We start from the raw sequence: 12,198 nt of genomic DNA, 5'->3' as shown, positions 1-12,198 counted from the left end.
ACAAAAGGTACTAACTTCATTTTTTAAACCTTTTTCTTGTAATGTATAGGATTTCTTTCTCCTTTATGATGTTTCCAACACTTAGTTAGTATATTTGGTTGCTGTATGAAAAAAAATATACAGGGTGAAGCAAAATTCAAAACCGTAGTATAACAATTATTATTTTTTTTCAAAAAATGAAGAAATTGCACCAATTAGCAAGTGCCCTGTATGCAAATCTGAACGGTACATGTTCTTTTTCCTCGGTTGTCATTCGTCAGCCATATTGTTATGAGGCAATGAGACATATCATGGAATGAAATGTGTTATGTTCTGTAAAAAGAATAAAACAGTGCAAGATATGATATACACAACATAACTTTCCATTTACGGTAGGGGGCTCTGCTTGCATTCATGTCAGAAAGTGTGTACTGTTCTTCAATTTGAGCTTTATTTCATTAAAATATGTTCAGAAGTTTCGGAGATACAGCTTGAAATATATAGCAGTTAGGAAGTGTGCTCAACAATATAATATATATAAAAATGACATATGTTATATTGTTGAGATGTTGCCTAACAACATATTTATACCAACTAGTATAGTTTTGAAGAAAATTGAAGAAATTTGTGGTTAAAGACGTACGTTTTCTACTTAGGATGAGTGATACGTGGTCTCATCAATACTGCAAGGGTTCCATTGCTCCATAAATAACAAAAGGTACTAACTTCATTTTTTAAACCTTTTTCTTGTAATGTATAGGTTTTCTTTCTCCTTTATGATGTTTGCAACACTTAGTTAGTATATTTGGTTGTTGTATGAAAAAAATATACAGGGTGAAGCAAAATTCAAAACCGTAGTATAACAATTATTTTTTTTTTAAAAAATGAAGAAATTGCACCAATTAGCGAGTGCCCTGTATGCAAATCTGAACGGTACATGTTCTTTTTCCTCGGTTGTCATTCGTCAGCCATATTGTTATGAGGCAATGAGACATATCATGGAATGAAATGTGTTATGTTCTGTAAAAAGAATAAAACAGTGCAAGATATGATATACACAACATAACTTTCCATTTACGGTAGGGGGCTCTGCTTGCATTCATGTCAGAAAGAGTGTACTGTTCTTCAATTTGAGCTTTATTTCATTAAAATATGTTCAGAAGTTTCGGAGATACAGCTTGAAATATATAGCAGTTAGGAAGAGTGCTCAACAATATAATATATATAAAAATGACATATGTTATATTGTTGAGATGTTGCCTAACAACATATTTATACCAACTAGTATAGTTTTGAAGAAAATTGAAGAAATTTGTGGTTAAAGACGTACGTTTTCTACTTAGGATGAGTGATACGTGGTCTCATCAATACTGCAAGGGTTCCATTGCTCCATATATAACAAAAGGTACTAACTTCATTTTTTAAACCTTTTTCTTGTAATGTATAGGATTTCTTTCTCCTTTATGATGTTTCCAACACTTAGTTAGTATATTTGGTTGCTGTATGAAAAAAAATATACAGGGTGAAGCAAAATTCAAAACCGTAGTATAACAATTATTATTTTTTTTTCAAAAAATGAAGAAATTGCACCAATTAGCAAGTGCCCTGTATGCAAATCTGAACGGTACATGTTCTTTTTCCTCGGTTGTCATTCGTCAGCCATATTGTTATGAGGCAATGAGACATATCATGGAATGAAATGTGTTATGTTCTGTAAAAAGAATAAAACAGTGCAAGATATGATATACACAACATAACTTTCCATTTACGGTAGGGGGCTCTGCTTGCATTCATGTCAGAAAGTGTGTACTGTTCTTCAATTTGAGCTTTATTTCATTAAAATATGTTCAGAAGTTTCGGAGATACAGCTTGAAATATATAGCAGTTAGGAAGTGTGCTCAACAATATAATATATATAAAAATGACATATGTTATATTGTTGAGATGTTGCCTAACAACATATTTATACCAACTAGTATAGTTTTGAAGAAAATTGAAGAAATTTGTGGTTAAAGACGTACGTTTTCTACTTAGGATGAGTGATACGTGGTCTCATCAATACTGCAAGGGTTCCATTGCTCCATAAATAACAAAAGGTACTAACTTCATTTTTTAAACCTTTTTCTTGTAATGTATAGGTTTTCTTTCTCCTTTATGATGTTTGCAACACTTAGTTAGTATATTTGGTTGTTGTATGAAAAAAATATACAGGGTGAAGCAAAATTCAAAACCGTAGTATAACAATTATTTTTTTTTTAAAAAATGAAGAAATTGCACCAATTAGCGAGTGCCCTGTATGCAAATCTGAACGGTACATGTTCTTTTTCCTCGGTTGTCATTCGTCAGCCATATTGTTATGAGGCAATGAGACATATCATGGAATGAAATGTGTTATGTTCTGTAAAAAGAATAAAACAGTGCAAGATATGATATACACAACATAACTTTCCATTTACGGTAGGGGGCTCTGCTTGCATTCATGTCAGAAAGAGTGTACTGTTCTTCAATTTGAGCTTTATTTCATTAAAATATGTTCAGAAGTTTCGGAGATACAGCTTGAAATATATAGCAGTTAGGAAGAGTGCTCAACAATATAATATATATAAAAATGACATATGTTATATTGTTGAGATGTTGCCTAACAACATATTTATACCAACTAGTATAGTTTTGAAGAAAATTGAAGAAATTTGTGGTTAAAGACGTACGTTTTCTACTTAGGATGAGTGATACGTGGTCTCATCAATACTGCAAGGGTTCCATTGCTCCATATATAACAAAAGGTACTAACTTCATTTTTTAAACCTTTTTCTTGTAATGTATAGGATTTCTTTCTCCTTTATGATGTTTCCAACACTTAGTTAGTATATTTGGTTGCTGTATGAAAAAAAATATACAGGGTGAAGCAAAATTCAAAACCGTAGTATAACAATTATTATTTTTTTTTCAAAAAATGAAGAAATTGCACCAATTAGCAAGTGCCCTGTATGCAAATATGAACGGTACATGTTCTTTTTCCTCGGTTGTCATTCGTCAGCCATATTGTTATGAGGCAATGAGACATATCATGGAATGAAATGTGTTATGTTCTGTAAAAAGAATAAAACAGTGCAAGATATGATATACACAACATAACTTTCCATTTACGGTAGGGGGCTCTGCTTGCATTCATGTCAGAAAGTGTGTACTGTTCTTCAATTTGAGCTTTATTTCATTAAAATATGTTCAGAAGTTTCGGAGATACAGCTTGAAATATATAGCAGTTAGGAAGTGTGCTCAACAATATAATATATATAAAAATGACATATGTTATATTGTTGAGATGTTGCCTAACAACATATTTATACCAACTAGTATAGTTTTGAAGAAAATTGAAGAAATTTGTGGTTAAAGACGTACGTTTTCTACTTAGGATGAGTGATACGTGGTCTCATCAATACTGCAAGGGTTCCATTGCTCCATAAATAACAAAAGGTACTAACTTCATTTTTTAAACCTTTTTCTTGTAATGTATAGGTTTTCTTTCTCCTTTATGATGTTTGCAACACTTAGTTAGTATATTTGGTTGTTGTATGAAAAAAATATACAGGGTGAAGCAAAATTCAAAACCGTAGTATAACAATTATTTTTTTTTAAAAAAATGAAGAAATTGCACCAATTAGCGAGTGCCCTGTATGCAAATCTGAACGGTACATGTTCTTTTTCCTCGGTTGTCATTCGTCAGCCATATTGTTATGAGGCAATGAGACATATCATGGAATGAAATGTGTTATGTTCTGTAAAAAGAATAAAACAGTGCAAGATATGATATACACAACATAACTTTCCATTTACGGTAGGGGGCTCTGCTTGCATTCATGTCAGAAAGAGTGTACTGTTCTTCAATTTGAGCTTTATTTCATTAAAATATGTTCAGAAGTTTCGGAGATACAGCTTGAAATATATAGCAGTTAGGAAGAGTGCTCAACAATATAATATATATAAAAATGACATATGTTATATTGTTGAGATGTTGCCTAACAACATATTTATACCAACTAGTATAGTTTTGAAGAAAATTGAAGAAATTTGTGGTTAAAGACGTACGTTTTCTACTTAGGATGAGTGATACGTGGTCTCATCAATACTGCAAGGGTTCCATTGCTCCATATATAACAAAAGGTACTAACTTCATTTTTTAAACCTTTTTCTTGTAATGTATAGGATTTCTTTCTCCTTTATGATGTTTCCAACACTTAGTTAGTATATTTGGTTGCTGTATGAAAAAAAATATACAGGGTGAAGCAAAATTCAAAACCGTAGTATAACAATTATTATTTTTTTTTCAAAAAATGAAGAAATTGCACCAATTAGCAAGTGCCCTGTATGCAAATATGAACGGTACATGTTCTTTTTCCTCGGTTGTCATTCGTCAGCCATATTGTTATGAGGCAATGAGACATATCATGGAATGAAATGTGTTATGTTCTGTAAAAAGAATAAAACAGTGCAAGATATGATATACACAACATAACTTTCCGTTTACGGTAGGGGGCTCTGCTTGCATTCCTATCAGAAAGAGTGTAAACTCTTCAATTTGAGCTTTATTGCATTAAAATATGTTCAGAAGTTTCGGAGATATAGCCTGAAATATATAGCAGTTAGGAAGAGTGCTCAACAATATAATATATATAAAAATGACATATGCTATATTGTTGAGATGTTGCCTAACAACATATTTATACCAACTAGTATAGTTTTGAAGAAAATTGAAGAAATTTGTGGTTAAAGACGTACGTTTTCTACTTAGGATGAGTGATACGTGGTCTCATCAATACTGCAAGGGTTCCATTGCTCCATATATAACAACAGGTACTAACTTCATTTTTTAAACCTGTTTCTTGTAATGTATAGGATTTCTTTCTCCTTTATGATGTTTGCAACACTTAGTTAGTATATTTGGTTGCTGTATGAAAAAAAAATATACAGGGTGAAGCAAAATTCAAAACCGTAGTATAACAATTATTATTTTTTTTTTCAAAAAATGAAGAAATTGCATCAATTAGCAAGTGCCCTGTATGCAAATCTCAACGGTACATGTTCTTTTTCCTCGGTTGTCATTCGTCAGCCATATTGTTATGAGGCAATGAGACATATCATGGAATGAAATGTGTTATGTTCTGTAAAAAGAATAAAACAGTGCAAGATATGATATACACAACATAACTTTCCATTTACGGTAGGGGGCTCTGCTTGCATTCATGTCAGAAAGAGTGTACTGTTCTTCAATTTGAGCTTTATTTCATTAAAATATGTTCAGAAGTTTCGGAGATACAGCTTGAAATATATAGCAGTTAGGAAGAGTGCTCAACAATATAATATATATAAAAATGACATATGTTATATTGTTGAGATGTTGCCTAACAACATATTTATACCAACTAGTATAGTTTTGAAGAAAATTGAAGAAATTTGTGGTTAAAGACGTACGTTTTCTACTTAGGATGAGTGATACGTGGTCTCATCAATACTGCAAGGGTTCCATTGCTCCATATATAACAAAAGGTACTAACTTCATTTTTTAAACCTTTTTCTTGTAATGTATAGGATTTCTTTCTCCTTTATGATGTTTCCAACACTTAGTTAGTATATTTGGTTGCTGTATGAAAAAAAATATACAGGGTGAAGCAAAATTCAAAACCGTAGTATAACAATTATTATTTTTTTTTTCAAAAAATGAAGAAATTGCACCAATTAGTAAGTGCCCTGTATGCAAATCTGAACGGTACATGTTCTTTTTCCTCGTTTGTCATTCGTCAGCCATATTGTTTTGAGGCAATGAGACATATCATGGAATGAAATGTGTTATGTTCTGTAAAAAGAATAAAACAGTGCAAGATATGATATACACAACATAACTTTCCATTTACGGTAGGGGGCTCTGCTTGCATTCATATCAGAAAGTGTGTACTGTTCTTCAATTTGAGCTTTATTTCATTAAAATATGTTCAGAAGTTTCGGAGATACAGCTTGAAATATATAGCAGTTAGGAAGAGTGCTCAACAATATAATATATATAAAAATGACATATGTTATATTGTTGAGATGTTGCCTAACAACATATTTATACCAACTAGTATAGTTTTGAAGAAAATTGAAGAAATTTGTGGTTAAAGACGTACGTTTTCTGCTTAGGATGAGTGATACGTGGTCTCATCAATACTGCAAGGGTTCCATTGCTCCATAAATAACTACAGGTACTAACTTCATTTTTTAAACCTTTTTCTTGTAATGTATAGGTTTTCTTTCTCCTTTATGATGTTTGCAACACTTAGTTAGTATATTTGGTTGTTGTATGAAAAAAATATACAGGGTGAAGCAAAATTCAAAACCGTAGTATAACAATTATTTTTTTTTAAAAAAATGAAGAAATTGCACCAATTAGCGAGTGCCCTGTATGCAAATCTGAACGGTACATGTTCTTTTTCCTCGGTTGTCATTCGTCAGCCATATTGTTATGAGGCAATGAGACATATCATGGAATGAAATGTGTTATGTTCTGTAAAAAGAATAAAACAGTGCAAGATATGATATACACAACATAACTTTCCATTTACGGTAGGGGGCTCTGCTTGCATTCATGTCAGAAAGAGTGTACTGTTCTTCAATTTGAGCTTTATTTCATTAAAATATGTTCAGAAGTTTCGGAGATACAGCTTGAAATATATAGCAGTTAGGAAGAGTGCTCAACAATATAATATATATAAAAATGACATATGTTATATTGTTGAGATGTTGCCTAACAACATATTTATACCAACTAGTATAGTTTTGAAGAAAATTGAAGAAATTTGTGGTTAAAGACGTACGTTTTCTACTTAGGATGAGTGATACGTGGTCTCATCAATACTGCAAGGGTTCCATTGCTCCATATATAACAAAAGGTACTAACTTCATTTTTTAAACCTTTTTCTTGTAATGTATAGGATTTCTTTCTCCTTTATGATGTTTCCAACACTTAGTTAGTATATTTGGTTGCTGTATGAAAAAAAATATACAGGGTGAAGCAAAATTCAAAACCGTAGTATAACAATTATTATTTTTTTTTCAAAAAATGAAGAAATTGCACCAATTAGCAAGTGCCCTGTATGCAAATATGAACGGTACATGTTCTTTTTCCTCGGTTGTCATTCGTCAGCCATATTGTTATGAGGCAATGAGACATATCATGGAATGAAATGTGTTATGTTCTGTAAAAAGAATAAAACAGTGCAAGATATGATATACACAACATAACTTTCCATTTACGGTAGGGGGCTCTGCTTGCATTCATGTCAGAAAGTGTGTACTGTTCTTCAATTTGAGCTTTATTTCATTAAAATATGTTCAGAAGTTTCGGAGATACAGCTTGAAATATATAGCAGTTAGGAAGAGTGCTCAGCAATATAATATATATAAAAATGACATATGTTATATTGTTGGGATGTTGCCTAACAACATATTTATACCAACTAGTATAGTTGTGAAGAAAATTGAAGAAATTTGTGGTTAAAGACGTACGTTTTCTACTTAGGATGAGTGATACGTGGTCTCATCAATACTGCAAGGGTTCCATTGCTCCATAAATAACTACAGGTACTAACTTCATTTTTTAAACCTTTTTCTTGTAATGTATAGGTTTTCTTTCTCCTTTATGATGTTTGCAACACTTAGTTAGTATATTTGGTTGTTGTATGAAAAAAATATACAGGGTGAAGCAAAATTCAAAACCGTAGTATAACAATTATTTTTTTTTAAAAAAATGAAGAAATTGCACCAATTAGCGAGTGCCCTGTATGCAAATCTGAACGGTACATGTTCTTTTTCCTCGGTTGTCATTCGTCAGCCATATTGTTATGAGGCAATGAGACATATCATGGAATGAAATGTGTTATGTTCTGTAAAAAGAATAAAACAGTGCAAGATATGATATACACAACATAACTTTCCGTTTACGGTAGGGGGCTCTGCTTGCATTCCTATCAGAAAGAGTGTAAACTCTTCAATTTGAGCTTTATTGCATTAAAATATGTTCAGAAGTTTCGGAGATATAGCCTGAAATATATAGCAGTTAGGAAGAGTGCTCAACAATATAATATATATAAAAATGACATATGCTATATTGTTGAGATGTTGCCTAACAACATATTTATACCAACTAGTATAGTTTTGAAGAAAATTGAAGAAATTTGTGGTTAAAGACGTACGTTTTCTACTTAGGATGAGTGATACGTGGTCTCATCAATACTGCAAGGGTTCCATTGCTCCATATATAACAACAGGTACTAACTTCATTTTTTAAACCTGTTTCTTGTAATGTATAGGATTTCTTTCTCCTTTATGATGTTTGCAACACTTAGTTAGTATATTTGGTTGCTGTATGAAAAAAAAATATACAGGGTGAAGCAAAATTCAAAACCGTAGTATAACAATTATTATTTTTTTTTTTCAAAAAATGAAGAAATTGCATCAATTAGCAAGTGCCCTGTATGCAAATCTCAACGGTACATGTTCTTTTTCCTCGGTTGTCATTCGTCAGCCATATTGTTATGAGGCAATGAGACATATCATGGAATGAAATGTGTTATGTTCTGTAAAAAGAATAAAACAGTGCAAGATATGATATACACAACATAACTTTCCATTTACGGTAGGGGGCTCTGCTTGCATTCATGTCAGAAAGAGTGTACTGTTCTTCAATTTGAGCTTTATTTCATTAAAATATGTTCAGAAGTTTCGGAGATACAGCTTGAAATATATAGCAGTTAGGAAGAGTGCTCAACAATATAATATATATAAAAATGACATATGTTATATTGTTGAGATGTTGCCTAACAACATATTTATACCAACTAGTATAGTTTTGAAGAAAATTGAAGAAATTTGTGGTTAAAGACGTACGTTTTCTACTTAGGATGAGTGATACGTGGTCTCATCAATACTGCAAGGGTTCCATTGCTCCATATATAACAAAAGGTACTAACTTCATTTTTTAAACCTTTTTCTTGTAATGTATAGGATTTCTTTCTCCTTTATGATGTTTCCAACACTTAGTTAGTATATTTGGTTGCTGTATGAAAAAAAATATACAGGGTGAAGCAAAATTCAAAACCGTAGTATAACAATTATTATTTTTTTTTTCAAAAAATGAAGAAATTGCACCAATTAGTAAGTGCCCTGTATGCAAATCTGAACGGTACATGTTCTTTTTCCTCGTTTGTCATTCGTCAGCCATATTGTTTTGAGGCAATGAGACATATCATGGAATGAAATGTGTTATGTTCTGTAAAAAGAATAAAACAGTGCAAGATATGATATACACAACATAACTTTCCATTTACGGTAGGGGGCTCTGCTTGCATTCATGTCAGAAAGTGTGTACTGTTCTTCAATTTGAGCTTTATTTCATTAAAATATGTTCAGAAGTTTCGGAGATACAGCTTGAAATATATAGCAGTTAGGAAGAGTGCTCAACAATATAATATATATAAAAATGACATATGTTATATTGTTGAGATGTTGCCTAACAACATATTTATACCAACTAGTATAGTTTTGAAGAAAATTGAAGAAATTTGTGGTTAAAGACGTACGTTTTCTGCTTAGGATGAGTGATACGTGGTCTCATCAATACTGCAAGGGTTCCATTGCTCCATAAATAACTACAGGTACTAACTTCATTTTTTAAACCTTTTTCTTGTAATGTATAGGATTTCTTTCTCCTTTATGATGTTTGCAACACTTAGTTAGTATATTTGGTTGTTGTATGAAAAAAATATACAGGGTGAAGCAAAATTCAAAACCGTAGTATAACAATTATTTTTTTTTTTAAAAAAATGAAGAAATTGCACCAATTAGCGAGTGCCCTGTTTGCAAATCTGAACGGTACATGTTCTTTTTCCTCGGTTGTCATTCGTCAGCCATATTGTTATGAGGCAATGAGACATATCATGGAATGAAATGTGTTATGTTCTGTAAAAAGAATAAAACAGTGCAAGATATGATATACACAACATAACTTTCCATTTACGGTAGGGGGCTCTGCTTGCATTCATGTCAGAAAGAGTGTACTGTTCTTTAATTTGAGCTTTATTTCATTAAAATATGTTCAGAAGTTTCGGAGATACAGCTTGAAATATATAGCAGTTAGGAAGAGTGCTCAACAATATAATATATATAAAAATGACATATGTTATATTGTTGAGATGTTGCCTAACAACATATTTATACCAACTAGTATAGTTTTGAAGAAAATTGAAGAAATTTGTGGTTAAAGACGTACGTTTTCTACTTAGGATGAGTGATACGTGGTCTCATCAATACTGCAAGGGTTCCATTGCTCCATATATAAAATCAGGTACTAACTTCATTTTTTAAACCTTTTTCTTGTAATGTATAGGATTTCTTTCTCCTTTATGATGTTTGCAACACTTAGTTAGTATATTTGGTTGCTGTATGAAAAAAAAGTATACAGGGTGAAGCAAAATTCAAAACCGTAGTATAACAATTATTATTTTTTTTTTCAAAAAATGAAGAAATTGCACCAATTAGCAAGTGCCCTGTATGCAAATCTCAACGGTACATGTTCTTTTTCCTCGGTTGTCATTCGTCAGCCATATTGTTATGAGGCAATGAGACATATCATGGAATGAAATGTGTTATGTTCTGTAAAAAGAATAAAACAGTGCAAGATATGATATACACAACATAACTTTCCATTTACGGTAGGGGGCTCTGCTTGCATTCATGTCAGAAAGAGTGTACTGTTCTTCAATTTGAGCTTTATTTCATTAAAATATGTTCAGAAGTTTCGGAGATACAGCTTGAAATATATAGCAGTTAGGAAGAGTGCTCAACAATATAATATATATAAAAATGACATATGTTATATTGTTGAGATGTTGCCTAACAACATATTTATACCAACTAGTATAGTTTTGAAGAAAATTGAAGAAATTTGTGGTTAAAGACGTACGTTTTCTACTTAGGATGAGTGATACGTGGTCTCATCAATACTGCAAGGGTTCCATTGCTCCATAAATAACTACAGGTACTAACTTCATTTTTTAAACCTTTTTCTTGTAATGTATAGGTTTTCTTTCTCCTTTATGATGTTTGCAACACTTAGTTAGTATATTTGGTTGTTGTATGAAAAAAATATACAGGGTGAAGCAAAATTCAAAACCGTAGTATAACAATTATTTTTTTTTAAAAAAAATGAAGAAATTGCACCAATTAGCGAGTGCCCTGTATGCAAATCTGAACGGTACATGTTCTTTTTCCTCGGTTGTCATTCGTCAGCCATATTGTTATGAGGCAATGAGACATATCATGGAATGAAATGTGTTATGTTCTGTAAAAAGAATAAAACAGTGCAAGATATGATATACACAACATAACTTTCCATTTACGGTAGGGGGCTCTGCTTGCATTCATGTCAGAAAGAGTGTACTGTTCTTCAATTTGAGCTTTATTTCATTAAAATATGTTCAGAAGTTTCGGAGATACAGCTTGAAATATATAGCAGTTAGGAAGAGTGCTCAACAATATAATATATATAAAAATGACATATGTTATATTGTTGAGATGTTGCCTAACAACATATTTATACCAACTAGTATAGTTTTGAAGAAAATTGAAGAAATTTGTGGTTAAAGACGTACGTTTTCTACTTAGGATGAGTGATACGTAGTCTCATCAATACTGCAAGGGTTCCATTGCTCCATATATAACAAAAGGTACTAACTTCATTTTTTAAACCTTTTTCTTGTAATGTATAGGATTTCTTTCTCCTTTATGATGTTTCCAACACTTAGTTAGTATATTTGGTTGCTGTATGAAAAAAAATATACAGGGTGAAGCAAAATTCAAAACCGTAGTATAACAATTATTATTTTTTTTTTCAAAAAATGAAGAAATTGCACCAATTAGCAAGTGCCCTGTATGCAAATCTGAACGGTACATGTTCTTTTTCCTCGGTTGTCATTCGTCAGCCATATTGTTATGAGGCAATGAGACATATCATGGAATGAAATGTATTATGTTCTGTAAAAAGAATAAAACAGTGCAAGATATGATATACACAACATAACTTTCCATTTACGGTAGGGGGCTCTGCTTGCATTCATGTCAGAAAGAGTGTACTGTTCTTCAATTTGAGCTTTATTTCATTAAAATATGTTCAGAAGTTTCGGAGATACA

This window comes from Thermobia domestica, chromosome 8 (assembly GCF_964235325.1).
Source record: "Thermobia domestica chromosome 8, izTheDome1.hap1.1, whole genome shotgun sequence".
NCBI lineage: Eukaryota > Metazoa > Arthropoda > Insecta > Zygentoma > Lepismatidae > Thermobia > Thermobia domestica.
The sequence above is the reverse complement of the archived record's forward strand: the minus strand, read 5'-3'. Positions refer to the sequence as shown.